Source organism: Rhinatrema bivittatum, chromosome 1 (genome assembly GCF_901001135.1).
Source record: "Rhinatrema bivittatum chromosome 1, aRhiBiv1.1, whole genome shotgun sequence".
NCBI classification, from domain to species: Eukaryota; Metazoa; Chordata; class Amphibia; order Gymnophiona; family Rhinatrematidae; genus Rhinatrema; species Rhinatrema bivittatum.
Window position 1 is genome coordinate 240,458,943 of NC_042615.1, and position 14,423 is coordinate 240,473,365.

Here is a 14,423-nt window from a genome sequence, read left to right on the forward strand (position 1 = left end):
GTATAAAATGGTCTTATATCGCTCATATTTAATAAATCGGTTGAAAGCCAGGTAGCAGGTCAGTGGATTGGCAACCCCGGAGCAGCTCTCGATCGGGAATCAATATGTTAAAAGTGTTTTTCTAGGGTGAGTAATGATGGAGTCAGATGTTTGGGTTTTTCCTTGTCCTTTTCTAGGCAGAGGACAATGAAAGTACTGAAAGCAATTTCATTCCTCAGAAAACAGAAGAGACTAAACTAAAAGACCTCATCCCCATGAAAAAGAAAGCGCAAAACCACTTTTGCACAAAAAGCCAGCAGAATTCGGTAGACCATGGGTTCAAGATAAAAAAGAATATTTGGTTCGATAACATATGTTTTAGTTTTACAAAACAAATGCAATCTACTGATCGACCCTGACAGAATCTTCATTAGTCATCAGAAGAAGCAGAGTTTCATTAGGACCCATCCTGAAAGGAGAGTGATTTGTGTTTTGAGAAAGATAAAAAAAAAATCCCAGAAGCAACAGGATTTAGATTGACCAGTTCTGAACGTAGGTGCAAGTTACAGAATTATCTCCCTCCCCCATGTAGCTTTTTAACACCTTCCCATTGAATGCCTTGGCATAGTTGTTGACAGTTTCAGCCTTAAGGATCTAACACCCGCTCGAGGCCCTGGTCGTGGGGAGGGGGAGAGATTTTTCTTTTTATTAGTGGAGGAGGAAAAAATAAGCCGCCACAGCTTCAGTTTTTGCAACTGTCTTCTTTATTAGTTGACACCTTTGGGTGAGTGAATTCCACATTCAGTTCTGCATTTTAGAGATTTCCAGGATTCTGCAGGTCAGTTTATGCACTGGTGAGAGGAGATGCTGGAAGGCTCCTGGCAGAGGTAGTGCGATTCGCTTGCCAGCACGGAGGGATAGCAGAAGGTATACGAGCTTTCTGAGGCTTTATTGAAAGGGATGTTTTACGTTACCAACAAAAAGCATCTAACCATGCATTTCAAAAACTGCAAACGTGCTGTTGTCAGATTGCCCTGCCGAGGCTCGTCTAAACGGTTTTCAATCCAGTTTCCTGGTTGAAACGTAGAGAAATGAAAGAGTGTAACAGTACCATTCTGGAAAGACTGCCGCAGTGTGATCATTTTGGTTTTATCTACCCTTGTGAAGAGAGTTTGCAGCATTCTTGGTTCGCTACACCTGCATCCGCTCTCCGGTAGTACAACCTGAAAAATGGGACGATTTTTTTCCCCCTGGGCTGATTTTTTGGGGGAAGTTAGGGATATTCTCCTCTGTTTCAGAAAGAAATCCCCCTTATTCTTGTATCCTCAGATTGGAGAATAGTGATGGTTTGATGTCTTTGATCTCTGCTTATTAGGGAAATTGTTTTCAAAGCCAGGGCTGCATGCCTACTGAATCACGCGCTGTAGAGGATTTGGTTTCATTTTTCTGCAGGGCCCAAGTAATATCATTTCGGAAATGGAACGTGACTGGTTCTAAACATTTTCGAGCCTCTCGTGGCCACCCCCCTTTTCGATTCCACAGTTTTTAGAGCAGACAGCTTGGGGGGGGGACTTTTCGTCTTTACATTTCACAAGTAAGTTTTATGAAAAAGAGCTGGGGTATCCAAAGTTTCCTGCAGCAACATTTACAATAGTTCATATTTGGTGGCGGGATAGTACATTGTGGTGCGTGTACTTCTGATCGCCATACCCCTGATAAATTGGTGGATATTAAATTGGAGCAGGTACCGTGACAAAGTTCACCTTGCATTAACAGGTACAATAATAGGAAATACTGACAATAGTTTTCTCGAGTCCCAAATGTTTCTCCCCAGCAAATAAATTTAAGCGATAACAGATGTCTGAAATAGACACATAGGAATCCACTGTATACGATGCTAATTCTGCTTCTTTGCAGGGCCATCATATATTGGAGAAAAATGATCTAATACTGACTTAAAAATCTTTCTGCACCAATTACAATAATAAAACACTGCAAATAGTGAGCTGGGTGGTCCTTATACTATACAATGGTCTGGTATTAGGGAGAACGGCTGTTAATTAAGGTCCTGATATCATATATTGAATGAAATCAGATTGAAGAGAAATATCCTAGTCTTAAAGTCCCTATATTACCTGTGTCCTACAATTATAAGAAAAGTATACACTATTTTACTGAAAGCATAAGATCCTGGCTTCTGCCAATATTTTGACAAAGTTCCTATGCATGTTCTCATTCCCCTTATTTGAAAAGTAGTTTAGCGTCATTAGAATAGTCGGCATTCTTTTTCTAGTACTTTAATAAGCTATATTAATAACAATCATAATGTTACTGATGTACACTGGATTGGTTAAATCCTTAAATGTATTTTTTGTCCAAGATTAACTAACAACTATAGCTTTATGCTGTTAGAGATACTGATACATCAAATAAAATCAGACGTACATTGTAAGCATATATATTTTGAATGAACATTTTTTTTATTGCTTTATGTGACATTAAAATGCCAGTCCAAACAACAGCGGAGAGGAATGAAAACCTGAAGTGTTCTAGCCCGGAACAAGTTGTGCATAATATTATATACATCAAACTCCAGACTGAATGCCTCTGAGAGTGGGCATTGCTGTGTCTCTGAGCAGTGAATACTGCACAAAGTGGGGGACCTTTTCGTCCTCGTTCAAACGCTCAGTCAGCCATTATTTCACATATTACATGATAATAAAGTCATAGTTTCATTTAAAGCAAGCGTGACTAATGTGTCTAGTTTTCAGTCACTTGAGAATCTAATATCATTCGTAATGTTTTGTCTTTTTTTTAACATTATTCCCCTGTGGAATTTTAGATGACTATGGGTCAGATGTACTAAAATATTTTCGTATGACTCTATGGGGAAAAAGCAAAGTATCTCTGCTGCTATATGTGTCTGTCTTCTCCAAGAAAGATATGATAAACCAAATCACAGAAATGGTAACACAGTAAAGAAAGAAATGTATTTTAGTTGGATGAAAATAATATAATCGCACTTTGGTGCTGTGATACCTGAATAAGCCCCATACTTGTATGTTTACATTTGCTTTCAGAATGAGTAGAAATAAAAGTCAACAAACTAGTAGGTGATACCTTTTCATTGGACTAATGTAATACATTTGTGTGCAGCTTTTGATACCTGTATTCTACCTTCATCAGGTCAATGTGAAATGAGGTAAAGATGATGTCACCTAAATAGACAAGCTAATTGTAGGTTGCATTGTCCAATCAATATCAGAATGGGAAGAGAAAGACTGTTTCATGCTTTTATAGAGAATATAGGTGAGACAGAGAGATATATGATAGAGAATTTCAAATACCTCAACGGTACAAATAATGTACAAGAAACAAGCATTTCTCAATGGAAAAGACATTCTAGAAAAAGGGTCTTGATATGAGGCTCACAAGAGGTAGGCACAGGAGTAACATTAGAAAAATATTTCTTCATGGAAAGGACTGGTGTGTGCATGGGACATAGAGGCGGCAAAAACTGTAACAGAATACAAGGAAAGCCTGAGGTAAGCACAGTTTGCAACTGTGATGTGACACGCTGCTGTTTTTCATAAGATTTTCTGTTTTATTTAAATGTTTCAAAACGAAAGCGACAGACTTTAGAGAGGGAAATAGTATTTCAACTATTACCACAAGAAATTTAAATTAGACTAGAGACAATATCATCAGCATGTGCTCAAGAACAGGTTTAATCTGCTGTCTCTCGCCCTCAATGGGCCCCAGGCAGTTGTCAGCCTTATGAGCAAGGATTGTTTAATCATTTATTGTCTCATGTCTTTCTAAGATGTATTTATCAAGTAACTGTTGTAATTTTAATTTTAATAAATTTCAACCAATTTTAATGTAAAGCGTCTATTAGAAATTACTAAACCGGCTTTTTACCAAAGTTTAAATAAATAGAGAATACTTAGCCAAATGAGGCCATTCAATACCCAACCCGACATGGGCCATGTTTCGACTCTACAAAGTCTTCTTCAAGGGGAACAGATGCATAAATTCTCTTTACTACCGGCAACATATTCAAAGATCCGGGACGAAAACTCACATCTCTCAGGATCTCAACATGGCAACATGTTTGCTTCTGATTTGTGATTGATTATTTAAATGTTTAACATATTATTTATTTTAATTCTTTGTTATTAATTTATGTCATGTTTTATGTTTATGATCAATATGAATGATTTGTTTTTCTGTACGCCGCTTAGCTCAATTCATTTGTTATAGGTGGCTTATAAATATTTAAAAAAAAATAAGTAAGAAGTGAAGGAAAATCAGAGATCAAACTGCAGTCTATAGTATTGTAACAGGAAATAAATTAGACAGATTACATGAGCCTTACACAGGGGCACTGCTTCCATTAGGTAAACTAGAGCATCGCATTGTGTATGTGTGTGTGTGTGTGTGTGTGGGGGGGGGGGGGGGGGGATGCCAAAATCAGAGGAGGAAGCTTGGGGCTACCAGCGGATCCCATCCTTACTGGTGCTGAAGAGCATGGGAGCTCCTGCTGCCAGTGGCTAAGCCTTAGGAAGAAGTAGTGTGTGTGTATCTGTGCAATACCGATGATTGGCTAGGGGGCCTAACACCCTTGCAACCAGCCCTGGCCTTAAGATCCTTATCGACTGTCACATTCTCTGTTTCTGTTATACGCTAGCAGTGAGAGTGAGGATGGGTTGCTGAAACTACATCACAAGCTCTACCTGTCTTGTACGTGTTTTGATTTACGTTACACTGGAATGCTGCAGATAACCTTGAAACCATAATACTGCAATGGGTATTTTTTTTTCTCCACTGGAACAGATGGATTCGGGGAGGATTCTGGAGGCTGGATAGCAGGATGCGAGTTCACACCTTTTCCACAGCTCTTAACAGCCATGTTGTACCCATGCAGGAAGGGTGCTGCGGGTAGGCTGCATAAAAAGTACAGTGCATACATGGATAAACTCATCTTTTCTTTTCCCTCTCTGCCGCAATCAATTACATATACCTCATAAACCAAAGAGAAAAACCAACAATCCCCGTTACAAAATATTATCTCTGGTTTCCTTCCATTAAGTCCGCAACATAACGGACAGATCCTACAGAAAAGGGGGAATTAAATTAAATTAATAAACTCAAAGAAAAAAAAAGACAAACATAACATTACTGGAGGCTAGACTTCCTAAGGTGAATTTTAAAAGCCCCATGCACGCCAAAGCCAGGAGATACCCTCAGAAGTCGGGCACACAGATTTTAAAAGGTGCCCATATATGTGCGTAACTCCCGGTACAGGCATACAATTTTTTTTTTCCCAAAGAAAGGGGTGGGGTGTGGGCAGAGTCTGGGCAGCGCATGGGCATTCCAGGATTTATGAATGAAACCAGCGCATAAATATTTACATGCACAAGCGTGCACCGTGGGTCCCCTACTGTGTAACTTTACTGCTATGGATGGCGTGTAAGCCCTAAAACAACAAAACTAGGAGAGTCAGCGGGGGCTTTTAAGGGCTGGGGTTAACAGGATAAAAGGGAGGCTAATTAACTAACGGAGGGGGGGGGAGGGGAGAGGAAGGTAAGGGTTCAGGTAAGGTGGCACAGGTAACTCTTCGGCAGAGTCCTCTAGGAATGCAGTCAGATCTATACTATCCGCAGAAGCTTGTGAGAATTCTGCAATTGCTAACAACCCCTCCACACATTGTAGGATAAGGTAGAGGTCCTTATTCAGAACGAGTATTGCCTCTCCAGGAAGTTTGAAGATCTTAGTCAGGTGTCTTTTGGCCATCTATCTCGGGTTAATAGCAAGCTTTTGAGGAAAGTTGAGAGCCCTCACATTTAAATGCCTCGGTTTATTCTCCTAACTTGAAAAAAATCATAAAAAATATGAGTTGTACATATATAAACCAAAAAAGAAAGAACAACTCACAATAAACCAGATCAACTGTATTAATGAACAGATACACAAATACCTCGAACAATTACACCTCAACAGCCTGGGCACTGCGGGGAAACACTATCATCAAAAGTATCTGTGTAGCAATGTTCCAATTTTTTTCAATATTTGCAGATAAAACTTTTTCAAAAAATATAATCATGAATGTGAAAACTTAGCTTTTTTTTATTTTCAGTTTATTCTCCAACCGTTTCAACGCACTGTTCTATTATATAACACAGAGGACGTTTTGCAAAGTGGTAAATACTGGATTTTCAGCACCTCGGTCTTCTAGCATATTCCACTGTTGAGCCCTCTAGCTTGGCCATTTGTTCCCTAACAGCCCCAGGAGAGGCCTCCATGATACACAACTTAGTACTCACTGTTTTCTCAAGGACCACAATTGCTTGCCAAATGGACTTCAGATTTATGATATTTATGGATCTCTCCAGATGCGACATCCATGGGGTAGCAGGAGACTCCTTTATCACTATCAGCCCAGCTCCCTGTTGTCCACTCACTGGGCTGGCACCTCCTGCCTCAGCCCCTGTCTGTCTTGCCAGGCCTTTCCCCTCCCAAAATCACTTCTGGGAATACTTAAACCACTGGTGCTCCTCACCTTCTGAATCTCTCATGAGACTTCAAGGGCCCTGCACAACCTCTCTGGCATCTCTATATCTGCTGCTGCACTTCCAGGACCTGGAGCCGGTGGAAGAACATGGCTCTTGAGGCTCAGCGATATCCCTGCCTTAAAGTTGGGTTGAAATTTTCCCTTCTCCACTGGTAGCAAGGGGAATCCATGAATCTTTAGGCTAATGTCCAGGGCCAACAAACTGTAGAATAGTCATCTGGAAAAGGGGTAAGGCCCTGAGGGATAAATCCTCATCTTCCCTTTGCTTGTTACAATCCAGAAAGCAGGCATAAGAACATAAGAAATTGCCATGCTGGGTCAGACCAAGGGTCCATCAAGCCCAGCATCCTGTTTCCAACAGAGGCCAAAACCAGGTCACAAGAACCTGGCAAGTACCCAAACATAAGAAGATCCCAAGCTACTGATGCAATTAATAGTAGTGGCTATTACCTAAGTAAACTTGATTAATAGCAGTTAATGGACTTCTCCAAGAATTTATCCAAACCTTTTTTGAACCCAGCTACATTAACTGCACTAACCACATCCTCTGGCAACAAATTCCAGAGCTTAATTGTGCATTGAGTGAAAAATAATTTTCTCCAATTAGTCTTAAATGTGCTACTTGCTAACTTTACGGAATGCCCCCTAGTCCTTCTATTATCCGAAAGTGTAAATAACCGATTCACATCTACTCGTTCAAGACCTCTCATGATCTTAAAGACCTCTATCATATCCCCCCTCAGCTGTCTCTTCTCCAAGCTGAACAGCCCTAACCTCTTCAGCCTTTCCTCATAGGGGAGCTGTTCCATCCCCTTTATCATTTTGGTTGCCCTTCTTTGTACCTTTTCCATCGCAACTATATCTTTTTTGAGATGCGGTGACCAGAATTGTGCACAGAATTCAAGGTGCGGTCTCACCATGGAGTGATACAGAGGCATTATGACATTTTCTGTTTTATTAACCATTCCCTTCTTAATAATTCCTAACATTCTGTTTGCTTTTTTGACTGCTGCAGCACACTGAGCCAATGATTTTAAAGTATTATCCAATATGATGCCTAGATCTTTTTCCTGGGTGGTAGCTCCTAATATGGAACCTAACATCGTGTAACTACAGCAAGGGTTATTTTTCCCTATATGGAACACCTTGCATTTGTCCACATTAAATTTCATCTGCCATTTGGATGCCCAATCTTCCAGTCTTGCAAGGTCCTCCTGTAAAGTATCACAGTCCGCTTGTGATTTAACTACTCCATCACTGAGATTGTTCCATGCATCCACCACTTTTTCCATGAAAATTATTTTTCTAGTGCTACTTCTGAACTTGCCTCTTTTGAGCCTAACATTGTGAATGCTTGTTCTAGAACTGTAGTTCCCTAACCTATCCTGGAGGATCCCCCCAACCAATCAGGTTTTCAGTTCATTGATTCAATTCATTGAGTTAGACAGCTCCAGACAGACGGTTGGTCCTTCTGTACAGAGCTGAAAGCCAATTGTATTTGTTGACCTTTATTTCTGTGCAGAGCTGAAAAAAAACAACTTAGCTTGAACATTTCAAAACAATGCATATACATGGCTCTAGTACAACCTTCAAAGGGGACTGCAGTCATGATTTGTCTTTCTTAAATGTTCCAGCATTCCTTTTGAGTCCCCTGAGGATCAATCCAGATCCTTAGGAGCAGGGCCATAGAACAGGCTGTCCCAAGACTGACTTTGCTTTTATCTGAGCCTTCCCATGACTCAGTTCATAGCACACTGGCCCCATGCCAGGCAGACCCCAGCTCAAAATCGTGAAATACACCTTTTCCCCTGACACCTAATGGGAGAAGATTGTCCTTCAAAACCCACGGCATGCTAGTGGAATCACTTCCCCAAGTATTACTAGCAGCTCTTTGGGGAAAAACAGGCCGGACAGTGGTGGGTACTTCAAATTAAAAGCTTACTTTGACTTGTTAAAATGATCAGTGTCCATGAATAGACTGCTCCCTTACACACTGGATCCCATTGGCTTAGGTCTTGCACTCCTTTGTGGATGGGTCCCTCGGATTGGACGCTAAGAGCTTCTTACCTTCCATGGAGTGGATGGATAAATGTCCCAGTTGGGTGGGGTGTTCCCCAAACAGTGCCTGAGGTCCAGAGAGTCTTCAGCGGCTCCACAAACCTGTTTCTGTCCTGAACCCCGGACTCCAGTGGGGGTCTCCAGATGTCTCCCAAACTTCTCACTCCTGTTCTTCTCTCAGATCAGCTTGCTGGACCTCTCTGGGTGAAAAGTGCAGATGCCAGGCAAAGAAGGGTGGCTCAAAATTTCCTGCCCCAAATCAGGAAAAAATACCAAAAATTAGGATTCTTTACAAAATCAAAATAGGTAAAACTCTCTTTCATTTCTAATGGGGGTGAGTCACACCTGTCCCTCCTTTGGTCAGGACCAGGGGTTCACAAAACAGAGCCAAAAACCAAAATCTCATAAAGACTTCAGACTGTTCTCAAAATCCAGACTTGAGGCAGACCCTTTCAGGAAGGTGGGTGCACTGGTAAAGGAGAAACTCCTTTCAAAAAAGTGGTTAGGTTGGGAGGCCCAACAAAATAACAGAGAAATATAGCAGCTTCTTACTCTCCAAACTCCAACCAAAAATGCCACACTTTCCTATCTACTCCTCTTCCCTTAGGCACACAGGAGCTCACCACTCCAGCAATCCTCAGGGGAGGTGCTATTCAGAATTGTACTCCCCTATCCTGATTCTCTAAACCTAAGGCTTGAACTAAGGCCATCTAATGGAAACCTTGAGGGTCCTGACATAAATGAAACCTGAAATCTCTTAAAATAGGAGGCTTTGATTTTTAATGGCATCTCTTTTAAAAGTCAGTCCTTTTTGTTTACAAATACACACACACACACACACACACACACACACACACACACACACACCATAGACCAGGGGTGTCCAACTCTGGTTCTCAAGAGCCATAAACAAGCTTGTTTTTCAGGGTATTCATAATGAATATGCATGAGATAGATTTGCATACAATGGAGGCAATGGACAAGACCATGGGATCAGATGAGATATATCCCAGGATACTGAAGGAGCTCAGAGAATTGCTGGTACGTTCGCTGAAAGACCTGCTCAATAGATCCTTAGAAACGGGAGTGATGCAGCAAGATTGCTGGAGGACACTTGTGGTCCTGCTTCACAAAAATGGTAGCAGGGAGGAGCCTGGAACCTACTGGCCAGTTAGCCTTACCTCAGTGATGGGAAAACTAATAGAGATGCTTCTGAAGGAAAAGGTAGTGAACTATCTGCAATGCAGTGGGCTGCATGATGCAAAACAACATGATTTTGCCAGATGAAGATTATGTCAGACAAATCTGATTGACGTTTTTGATTGTGATTAGAGAATTAGATCAAGAAAGAGCACTTGATGTGATTTATCTGGATTTCAGCAAAGCTTTTGATAGGAAGAGACTCATGAACAAACTGAAAAGCCTGGGAATGGGTCACAAATTTGAGTACTTCCCTACTCTGAGGAGGGAAGAGTGATAAGTGGAGTGCCTCAGGGATTAGTTCTGGGACCAGTTCTGTTCAATATCTTAGTGAGTGATATTGTATAAGGGTTAGAAGGAAAAGTTTATGCAGATGCAACAGAGTGGACATACCTGAAGGAGTAGAGAGAATGAAAAGTGATCTAAGAAAACTTGAGAAGTGGTTGAAGATCTGACAGCAGGGATTCAATGCCAAAAAGTGCAAAATCATGCATTTGGGGTTCAGAAATCAAAAGGAGCTGAATGGGATGGGGTGAAAGTCTGATGTGCACGGACTGGGAGAGAGACATTGGGGTGATAGTGTCTGATGATTTGAAAGTGAGGAAGCAATGTGACAAGGTGGTGGCTAAGGCCAGAGAGATACTGGGGTGCATAGAGAGGCATAACCAGCAGGAAAAAGGATGTGATAATGCTGCTGTGTAGGCCGTTGTTAAGGACTCATCTGAAGTACCTTGTTCAGTTTTGAAGACTGTATCTCAAAAAGGATAGAGACAGGATGGAAACACTACAGAGAAAGGCCACCAAAATGATGTAAGGTCTGCACCAAAAGAGTTATGAGATAAGATTGAAGGATCAAAATATGTATACAATGGACAAGAGGAGAGACAGGGGTGATATAATACAAAATTTTAAATATCTGAAAGATTTTCATAATCCACAGCAACCAATCCTTTTTTTTTTATGGAAAGAAACATGTAGAACAAGAGATCATAATATGAAGCTTCAAGGGGGTTGAGTCAAGGCCAATGTTAGGAAATATTTCTTCATGGACAGGGTGGATAGTGAGAACAAGGATAGTAATGGAATTTAAAAGAGCATGGGATAAATACAGATGAATTCTAGTTGATAAATAATGGAGATGAAGAAAAAGGTTACCTGTGTTGATTAGGGTAATCTTCACAGAGCAACAATTACCATAAGAATATAAAAAAAATGATTTCTGGACAGAATGTATGGACCATTTGGGTCTTTTTCTGCTGACATTTACTATGTTACTATATTAGAAGAGAGAAATGAAAGCAAGACAGATGTCATGGAAGGAAGGAAGTGATGAAGATATGAGAGAAAAAAGTAAAATGGAAAAGAGAGCCTGGAAAAGAAATTAGAAGACAGATGAGGACATCAAGAAAAAGACAGGCATCAATGCAAAAAAAAAGCCCACCCAGAGAACAAGGTGAAAAAAACACACATTTTATTTTCAGTCTATTGACTGGAATGTGTATGCAGTGATCTAATAGCAATATGGTGTCAGAATTTCGCTTTTAGGGAAACTCCTAAAAGGCTCCAAAAACTTGCTCTGCATATCTCTGACAATGGCTCCTGGAGCAAACTAGATTCTCTGCAGGCTATGACAGCTGCCTTTTATTGAATGAATCTATTATCCAAAAATGTTATGCATGAGCTATTGAGACCACATGGGTCCCTTCTTCAGATGTGAATAATGTCTATAATGTGAAATCTGAAAAAAGGGACCTCTTTGGTTTCAAACGCTCATTTACTATATTAGCAGATAATTTGCATGCTGATCCAGAAATAGGTTTAAGAATCTGCTTAGAATCCTATGATTGGAATGCAATTTTCAGTGTTAAGTTATTGTATGCTCTATGTAAAATGTACTTTTTTCTTATATGGAGAGAGGTGGGGGAGAGCTAAATCATTGTATGAAAGCATGGAGTATCTTATCAAGTGGAGCAGAATTGATGATAGTCCCTAGATAAGAAACTGGCAGCACTTCACTGATCCTGTAAGAATCAGCCATTGCAGTGCATCCCCTTGGCTCTTCTAGTGTGGTTGTTGCAGATTTCTTAAATTGTCCTCAGAAGGCTAGCGGGATCTCAGTAACACGAGTGTCCTGTGTTCTTATAGGATCATTCTTAGGGGGGTGAGGAAGCCGCTCGATTGCTAAATTTAATGGGACAGAGTCACATGGGCCAATGCTTCAAAGTCATTTAAGTACTTAGCAATTCCTCAGCCTATCCAATTGATAACAGTCTGTCTGGGAGACATTTGCAAGCCATGATGTGACTAGGAGATTGTCACTTTGGACAACGGCAGCTGAGCGTGAGGATTAATAATGCTGGATGGGGGTCCCACATGCTTGGAAGTGGCAGGGGGCCCCGGTATTTGTGGCGGCACTCGACCAGATGATGCCCAGATGCCCAGGTGGGCTGAAAGTGGCCTGTCTTGCTGGAATACGGCAGACAGACCATCCAGTCATCAGGTTGGGAAGTTTCCCAAAAAGGATCTGTGACCAGAGTACATTGTTATGTGTGTAGCCTCCTTTCCCAGTGCAAGTGCTTAGATGGGGACAGGGGTGTAGGGGGGACATTCAGTACTAGAGCTGGTTTTAACTTAGTCCTGCAAATCTTGGCACGGATTCTCTGAAAAGGGGTGGGAGGGAGGATGAACCTTCAGGACCCTAGGCATTTAGATGGAATAACTTCAAGAGAGACTTCTCCTCCTCTCTTCCCTGGACTCTTTAGGATTCCTGAATGGGCAGCTCCCTCCTTCTATGCTGATAGTTACCTCAAGTCAGGTACCTGGCACTTGCCTTTCGCTGTTCCTGTGTAGATCTTCATTCACCATGATCTTCGATCAGGGTCTCCTTTCCCCCATAGAAAGGCAGGTCGAGGATGAGAAGTTTACTCCCTCATAGCAAGGATACTCTCCACCCCATTGCTGGATTCCCCAGGAACAGTTACTTATAGTTCAGTATCAGAATCACCACCACCGGGAACTGTCGTTGGGGCCCTCTGTATCCTCTACACTCTACAGAGTATGAAGCAACAAGGAACAAAAGGAGTTTTTTTTTTACCTCTTCCCAAGCTTCACACTCAAGAGACCAGAGGCTTGCTTTCTGTCATTCTCCTGATTTTTAACCCTTCTGAACAGAAATACTTGGGCTGCCATAACCCAGCCTCAGGACTGTACCACTGTGGCTGCTCCTAGAGGGGAGTGCCTTAGCAAATAGTTTAGTCCAACACACTACTCTGCCACACTCAATATGTCCTCTGCTGGGAGGAGGATAGATCTGGTGAAGGGACCATATTCCCCTTTATATGTGCTTGAAATAAAGCTCTGGCCCTTGTTTATTCATCTATTTGTTTCTGCAAAGTTGTGCAAAAGGGGCGTGTGCACTAGGAGCCTGGATGCTGGCTGCCCACCTTAGTTGTGCATGTTGCTAATTTGTAATTTCTTTTTATTCTTAACCTTGACTTGATTAATGATGCATCGTTACACAGGCTTCTGACTATATTTTTCATCATTAATATATCTTTATGTGCAATGTTTCCCATAGGATAAATGTTGCCATAACTAGCACCACCACTTATGGTAGTTTCATATACATTTTTTTTTTGTCCGCAGTAAACAAACCCCTGCTGCCAGAAGTTTTCTATTCATGTGGCTTTTATCTGCCCTCAGTTTGTTTTTTGTTTAAATCAGCTATTTGTGCATTGGATCTTTGTTGCTCCAGAATCTGAAATGTTTTAAAAGAAAATACCAAAGCAGGAAAGGAAATTCTGAGAATTCTGCATATTTGCTATCGTTAGGGAAACCACTTCCTCTGTGTCCACATGTTCAACCTGCCTATCCTGCTGTACCTTAAGATCTTAGAAAGCCAAACCTGCTGTGCAACATCTCAAGAAATGAAAATGCATGTGTTAACTTAGAATGAACAAATTCTGTGTATATATTATTAGCCACATTTTTAGGGATCTTGTTTGAGTTTATGTTTTTTAATTTTATTTTTTTGGTGGGGGAGGGTTTAATGAAAATAAATCAGCGGGGAAAATATTTATATTTCAGTTTCACCACATTTTCATACTTTTTATATTATACTTGATGATACTGCATGCAGGAAATTCCTGCAGTGAGATTACTACAGCTACATGAGATCCAAGACATCAGGCTTCTGTCTGTAATCTGGATTTTTGGAAATGGTAAATTAAACCACACATTAATTAGATTTATTGTACATAACTCACACCAAGTCCCCACACTGTTGGAATCAATTGCACATACCCCATTACAATTTTTTTTAAAAGGGGCTGGCCTAGGACTCAGGGGCAGTGCTGTGTGCCTCCATAAGTGAGATCTGGCTTTAATTCCTGAGGCTGGCTCTGCTCCTTGGATCAGCTAAACTTGGAGAAGCCAAGGTATGTTACTGTGATAGTAAACATGGCTGAGCTTGCATGAAGGGGAAATAAATATAAGGGTGAATGAATTGCTGGTAGTTCTGCAAGAAGACTTATGGAACTCCAACTCAGTAGCAGCTAGATCCAGTTGAGATGGAAGCCCATAAAATCAGGAGGAAACTACAAAGATATCTATC